The sequence below is a fragment of the Bidens hawaiensis genome, unplaced genomic scaffold (assembly GCF_021521415.1).
Source record: "Bidens hawaiensis isolate Kalapana, Puna unplaced genomic scaffold, B.hawaiensis_p1.1 tig00004101_1, whole genome shotgun sequence".
NCBI lineage: Eukaryota > Viridiplantae > Streptophyta > Magnoliopsida > Asterales > Asteraceae > Bidens > Bidens hawaiensis.
Window position 1 is genome coordinate 117205 of NW_027491241.1, and position 8297 is coordinate 125501.

The window sequence follows — 8297 nt, forward strand, 5'->3', positions numbered from 1 at the left end:
TAGAACCCGTTTTATGCTTTGTTAATTAATTCTATGTGACGAAGTTGATATCCTAATATCTAGCAACCACATAATCAAACAATCAATTAACAAGCATACACAATTATACTAGACACGAGCCACTAAGTTAGACCACACTTGTTAGCCGAAACAAGTGTGTATCTTAGGTCCAACCCTAAGGGACACATGACACATGGATGTTGTAGCTCCCACTCGATCCCGCATCCAAATGCTTCGAGCATCTTCTTCAACCCCGTTGTGATCCATTGGGCTTGAACTTGGGCCTTAGCTTCCATAAGCTTCCATTTGGGCTCAATTGGTGGGCTTAGGTCCTTTTGGGCTTGAATCCCTTAATGGGCTTGTGAGACCCATTATCACCATACCCGGCCCAATTAGGCCCAAACTTCCAATTTTGCAATCTTCTTTATTTTACAAAACAAATGTCCTAATACATTTTTCTATAAAATAAAGATATTACAAATAACCTATTTATTACATACCCATATGAATAAATAATTACAAAATTACAAAATTGCCCCTAATTAATTATTACAAACCGAAACTTGAATAATTAACTACAATCACAACATCAACCACAAACAAACATCCACTTGGTCTACGGCTCGGTCTAGTATTAACAAACATAACCCATTATGTTTTAGGAACCCGTTCCAAAACCCCTTGACTTTATCGGGCCTAGCCCAACCCATTTGGGCTTGACCCAATAACTAGATTATGGGCTTCGGCCCACATGTGCAAAACACATGGGCTTCGGCCCAATTAAAAAACTCATGGGCTCGGCCCATTTAACCAAAAATGGGCTTCGGCCCATATAGCTTTTCCCTTTAATTTCCGGTTAGCCCAATAACCATATTAAAGTGGGCTTCGGCCCAAATTCACCCGAATTGGGCTTCGGCCCATTTACTCGGTTTTAATTTTTTTTTTTTTTTTTTTTTTTTTTGAACAAAGCCAAAAACAATAACAAGATTAAATACAAAAAAAAATCATGCATGTTAATTTTTGTATAAAATCTTTCAAGGGGAAAAAATATAAAACCGAGAACCCGAAGCTTAGTTTCCCGTATCCCGGCTCTTGATGCCATTTGTTGGGTTTCTATGAAATTAACAAGCTTAGTTAACCATTTAACTAGTCACAATTAAGGCGGAAGCGTGATATTTACAAACTAAACATATATATCCATGTGTTTATATATGTATATGTTCATGAATAACCTAGTTTATTCATGTTATAAGATTACCAATAATCTATTTACTAGAAACCCGAAGCAAGGATCAAATGATACGGAAAAGCTAAACTATCAAGCTTGTAAACACTTACATTCTTAACCCTTTAAGAGTTTAGTAGATGGTTGAAGAAGATGATGATGTGAATGCTAGACTTTCAAAGGAAAACCCTCAAACGGAATATACCCCGAGCCTCCAACACACACCGAGCTATGCTAGGAAGCTTGAACACGAAAAACCCGAGACCCGAGCCCTTCCTTTCTCTTTTGGCCGTAAACAAGAAAGAAAGAAAGAAAGGAAGAGTTGTAAACCTTTTGTTTACTTGAAAGTGTATATATCTTGATCTTTTCTTTTCCTTTTCATCATTATACACCATCATGCATAACATGGTGTTTGGTATTTGTTTTTGTCAACACTCAACCTTTTCATGACAATATTATTGATCAAGACATGGGGTGTGGGGCCCACCCAAAACCGGCCCCAATATATCCTTTTTTTTTTTTTTTTTTTTTTTTTATTTATTTATTTTATACTTTATAAAATATATAAACACCCCATCTTTTATAAACCATTTTATAAAAGAATACATAGTTAAATAATCATTCCAATAATAATTATTTGAATAAATAAATTAACCAATTAATTTATCTAACACTTTCAAGTAAATATTCAGAAACCCGATTTTCTGAATGTGTCGTGTTCAGTATTTGTTTTATAGATCTTATCTTAACAAATATATAATTGGTGTGTGTCTAACTCGTTATTGGGTATGACCCGACTTGGATCAAACACGGCTAGCCACATTAACTTAATTATGTGTCTCGGGCATACGGTATTCCAACAAATCCTACGTCTCCAAGAAGTCCTATCATCAACCATGTCCTCGGAGAGATGCAAGTTTATCAAATCATGCCTAATCGTTTCATCCCAAGTCAATTTGGGTCTACCTCTACCCCTCCTGCCCTCTATAGTAATGTTTTCTACTGATCTAACAGGATCTGTTGTTTGTCTTTCTCTTCACGTGTCCAAACCACCTCAATCTCCCCTCCCTTATAGCTACCCCTAATCTTTCCCGAAAAACGTCGTTTTTTATTCGGTCAGATCTTGTATTCCCACACATCCACCCTCAACATTCTCATCTCTGTTACCTCTAGCTTACGTGTACTGTAAAAGATTTGTGTACTTACATGATGCAATATGCAGGTATTATATGATTTAAGATTTGTGTACTGTAAAAGATAGAGGACATGTTTTGCATGAATATGATGATCCGGGGTATATTAGTATATATGTTATAGCCTGATCATGGGCTACACTAGTGAAGTTACTTTCTATTCGTATTGTCCCACGTTTACAAGTAGTTGCACGTCTTCAATCAGGGGTGGGGTAGCATCCGCTACCTCTCAACTTTTCGTTGGTCGAGTATATTTTTTTCTTTTTGAGTTGATTTTCGTATTTCGCTACCCCTGAAAAAATATTATGCTACCCCTATTTGTTTAAAGGCCAACCAATTTAAAAGCTCAATTAAAAAAAATGCTACAAATTTATAGCCTAAAGCAAATAAAAACCATTAACCTTTTTTTTTTCTTTTGTTTGAACGAGAAATATTAAACAGACTCAAACAGAAACAGGTCCAACAGAATCATCATTTAAGTGAGATTAACAAGATTATTATTTGTGCCGACATCGTACCCATATGGGTTACAAGGGTAAAAAAGTCAACTCAAGTCAATCTCTTTAATTTTCTTGTTTTTTTTATATATAGGGATTTTGACATGAATTTGTTTTATTTTTTTGTATAGAAAAAAACCAAGCCCTACCGAGAAACCACTTGTTCCGGTTCGTTGACCCGTTACGAGGTCGGTAATAGGATATTTTTGTTGTTCTTGTTACAAGATGTTTGTGTTTGATACAATTCATTATAGTAGACTTTTGACTGTTGTTTCTGCAGGGCATTTAGTACACAAGTTACTACCAACAAACCATCACTACCTTTACCAGAGGTATAATACACCCTATATGTTTGATAAGTAATTGTGAATTTGAATACTGTTTTTAATCAATTTTATACACCCTATATGTTTGATAAATTAATTATGAATTTGAATACTATTTTTTAATCAATTTTATACTTGAATTTTTTTAAATAGGGAAAGAAGCCGAAAATCGAAACAATCCCTGATCAGACTTAGAATGAAAGTTAATTGATGCTGAAGATGATTTTAATGCACCAATGTTTGTGCAGCATACAGAATCTATGTTGGATGAAATCGATAAGATGGTACTTTAATTATTAATCTTTTTGTTTCCTTTATTGTTATTTTTTAGGCTTTTTAAGATGAAGATACTGATGTTATGAATCTGTTTATTAGGATGAGGGTATATACGTGGAACCGATTTTCGATATCGATGCGGCTGACAAGGATGATCCGCTTGCTGTTGTGGAGTACATTGATGAGCTACAAGGAACAAGAGGTAATATTTTGGTTACACATATTATGCTGATTTATGAGTTTGTTTTCAAGTAGTTTATATAAATCTTTATCAAGTTGTGAAAATCGAAAGAAGTGGTAAAAGTGAGCTGGTTTTGGACGGGTTGGCTAATGAGTCGAATCGGGCTAGGTTGATCCACAAACATATTTGGTCCTTTTTTACTTGTATTGGACCAGGTTGGGGCCCAAACGGTTAGATTAATGCGGGTCAAAGGGTTGGGATCGGGTTAGGTTGACCCACAACAATTTATCGTTTTTACTTGAATTGAATCGGGTTGGGATCCATATGGATTTTTCAATATGGGTTAACTGCGCTTATCGGGCTAGATTGACCCGCGAACATATTTTGTAATTTTTACTTGAATAAAAGATCTAAGAGGGTTATAAGCATCTCAATGCGCTTTTCACTAGAGGTGGTAAAATCCAGGCTGGTCAATGAATCAGTTGGCTGACGATTCGAATTGGGTTGGAGTCCAAAAGTTATTTTTTAATACGGGTCAAAGTGGGCTTACCGAGCTAGGCTGACAGTTGACACACTAACATATTCTGTCATTTTTTTCTTTTAAATAAAGGGTTAAAGATGCTATAAGCATCTAAATGCACTTCAGGTCAAGGCACCGATTAAAAGTCAACCAATATCTATATAAATTGCCATATTCTGTCCTTTATTCTTGAAAAAAATGGATTAAAGATGCTATGAGCTATGTTTCATCTACTTAAAAGCAATGTTTTCAGACCTGACCCGGATGTCTTACCGGGTCAAAGGTCGGACCGACCCGGGAGGGTGGACCGGTGTTTGACCCAGATAACGTCATAAATAATAATACACAGACACACAATTTGTATTACAGTTTAGTTTTTTTTTTTTTTTTTTAATTATTTGAAGTAAGCTACTAATTACATGAATAGAAATTGAATAGTTAATTGCTCCCTTTAATTGATTCCATTATTAAATTGAATAATTATGTATGTTTTACACACACACAATCTGTATTACAGTTTAGTTTTTGTTTTTTTTATTTTTAATCTGTATTTGAAGTAAGCTACTAATTACATGAATAGAAATTGAATAGTTAATTGCTCCCCAAGCTCAAGTTCGGTTAGCTCAATTACAAGCTAACTGAAATAACCCGTTTATGCTACATGAGAGATTTGATTATACGATTAACCAGTTTGAAGGTTGTTTGGGTGTTGGTAATCATAACCAAACAACCAATTTAGGGGTTTTATTTGGTTAACCGATACCAAACCAAATTGCTATTTGGCTATTCTGTTTGGTTTGAACCGTACTAAATTCCGTTAGGTCGGTTTTCAATTATAGTAAAAAAAATTCCTAACTGGATAAACCGAAACAATGAACCCCCTAATTACATGAATAGAAATTGAATAGTTAATTGCTCCCTTTAATTGCTTCCATTATTAAATTGAATAATTACGTATGTTTTACACATACACACAATTTGTATTACAGTTTAGTTTTTATTTTTTTATTTTTAATCTGTATTTGAAGTAAGCTACTAATTACATGAATAGAAATTGAATAGTTAATTGCTCCCCAGGCTCAAGCTCGGTTAGCTCAAGTACAAGCTAACTGAAATAACCCGTTTACGCTACATAAGAGATTTGATTATACGGTTAACCAGTTTGAAGGTTGATTGGGTGTTTGTAATCATAACCAAATTGCTATTTGGCTATTCTGTATGGTTTGAACCGTGCTAAATTCCGTTAGGTCGGTTTTCAGTTATAGTAAAAAAAATTCCTAACTGGATAAACCGAACCAATGAACCCCCTAATTACATCCCTAATTACATCACAAAAATGAAAGAACTTACATCGATCCTTGTTTAACAACATTGCTGAATATCTTTTTGGTAGCAACTTTAGCTTGCTTCTCATTAGTAATTTGCATATCTTTTTGGTAGCAACTTTAGCTTGCTTCTCATTAGTAATTTGCAGCGCGAAGTCATCCTCGTCCTTGGTCTCAGCCTCACCCATAGTAGACATCACACCCGTACGAATGGTATCCATCAACCGTTTCATGTTCCAAGCCGACACATTCTTCTGATTTAATCGATGCAGGAGAAGCATGCCTCTTTTTTTCGCCTTCAAGTTGGGCGGCAATGTGTCCCCCGCATTCTCTGATCTTGTTCCTGGTGGGCCGGGCCAGATAAACACTCAATCATGTGTTGATTGAACAAAGATTGTTGAATCTGGTCAATAGGTGCTCGCATGGACCGATGATGCGAGGACTTTGACCAACAATGTTTTCAGTAACCAAACAACCGTCCCAAGCAATAAACTGATCCATATTCTTATCAAATAGAATAAAACTTATTGCCCTTTAAACAAGTGTTGCACTTTTTTATCGAATATTAATCGCCAGGCGACAAAACCCAGCGTAAGCCACACGCAGTTTTGAAGCGCATTTCGCAACCCGTACACGACATACAGAACTCTGCGCTTGATTAATATTACGATAACGTATACACCCCAACCCGATATCAATAATCCACACGTGAGAACAATTACCATACCCCCCCCCCCCCACTTCCATAAATCTATCTCAAACATTTGTTTTATGTTTTAAGAATGGAAGTGTGAATGTGCATGTCAAGTAAAATCATAATAAGCTAAAGTACTTGTCAAGTAAATAATCATCAACAAACGGCTCATCTTTAGCTCCTAATTTCGGTGACTGCTGCCCTTCTTCTTTTTCAGTAGTTCTTGTAGCATTATCGTGGGTCGTACGGTCATCACCCGGAGACGACGGAGGACGCGGCATGGTGGTGCTGGTGGTGGCGGTGGCGGTGGAGGTGGTGGGATCGATCGGTCCCCTACAGCTCTCAGTGTCTTTTTGATCTCGCATCTTTTGAGTTGACCGATCGGTTTCGTACTATACTAGAGTGTGAGTTAACGTGTGTGTGTGAATTTGGTGTTCTTCAAGCTCAAATGTGGTGGTCAAAGGTGGTTGGTGTGAACTAGAATGATGGTCATAAAATCATATCTTAATGAAAGTTGCATATTAATGAAACTAGGTACTGCAATGAAACGGGCATGCTTTTTGTCTTAAGGTGTAACGCCTTAATAAACAAGTGACAAGCAATCATCAAAATAATAACATATTTGTTATGATATAACTATAATTATAACAATATTATTGAAGTAACTTAAAAAGTTTAGAGAAAATATTACATAGAGGAGTAGTAAGAAATGTGTATAACGTTGAGTTCATTCAAGATGGTGCATCTTTCTTATTACCATGGAGGTAGTATTTATACTATAAATCCACAATAATATCAATTTTATTACCATGGTATCCCACTAAATAAATATGGTATCAGAGCCATGGTGGTTAACTGGTATCATTGGGGAAATTCAACACTTGAAAATAAATTTATGAATATCCTAAAAGATAAAGATACTGTTAAAAACAGTATTGAGGAAGAGTATGATATACCTCATAATTTAGATTTATTAAATAAATGGACAATTCCAAAGGTTGACTATAAACTAGTTTATAAACTAGGAACATTTGAAAGAATTGGTTTAAAGCAGGTAGTAAAAACTACTGAAGAAACGATTTCTCTTAACAAAGAAGATATGGTAATAAAACTCCTTAATAACAGAGATTTAGAAAAATATAAAAAAGATAAATATAAATTTATACATATAGGTTTGGTTCAAATTGCTTTCAAACCACTGACCCTTGAAGGGTTACCAGAAAGCTTCATAGCAGCTTTAAGGGATGGTAGAAATTTAAATTGGAAACAATCCCTAGTAGGAATAATTCAATCTAGCCTGGCACATGGTCCAGTCTATTTTAACGTATATCCTAATCTACAATTATCACTATCTGATGTTAATATTACAGATGCTCTCACTTTAAATGTCAAAACCCATGGATATAATTATGCTCCAGGGTCAGAAGTGATGTGTATTTGCTATAGAATATATTACAAGCCGTTATTTACTTTGAATCCCCATTGTAGGATGGTTGATAAACCATTAAATGAAACAATAGTTATAGAAACTAATTTTGGAAAATCTAATATTACAACCAGAAGAAAAATAAAATGGGAAGAAATAAATTTTCCAGAAAATTGGGTAATTAATAATTGTACTCCTTCACAACAGTGTGTAGATAATAATCCATTAGAAATAATACAAACAAATGAAGGATCTATCCAAATACAATTTGAAAAAATAAATCCTAGAATAACTAGATCTTTGTCTTCGAAAGCTTCGTCTCAACATATATCCCCTTTTGAATATACTGTTAGAAGTCCATCTAGAGCTTCTACTTCTCAAATCAGAGAAGAAATTCCTGACAGGAAAATAGAAGAATTAAGAATAAATTCTGATAATATAGTTAGAGGAATATTTAAGCCTCAAGATCCAGAATTAACTGAGTCAGAAATGAATTTTTCAATTTAATGGATTTTGGAAAAAAAATAGATTTTAGCCAAGGTTCTTTGGCAAGAAAACAAATTTGTGAAGAATTTAAATTAACCAAATGGGAATCGTTTAGAAAATGGTTCTTTAAAAATTTTGAAAGTCAAGA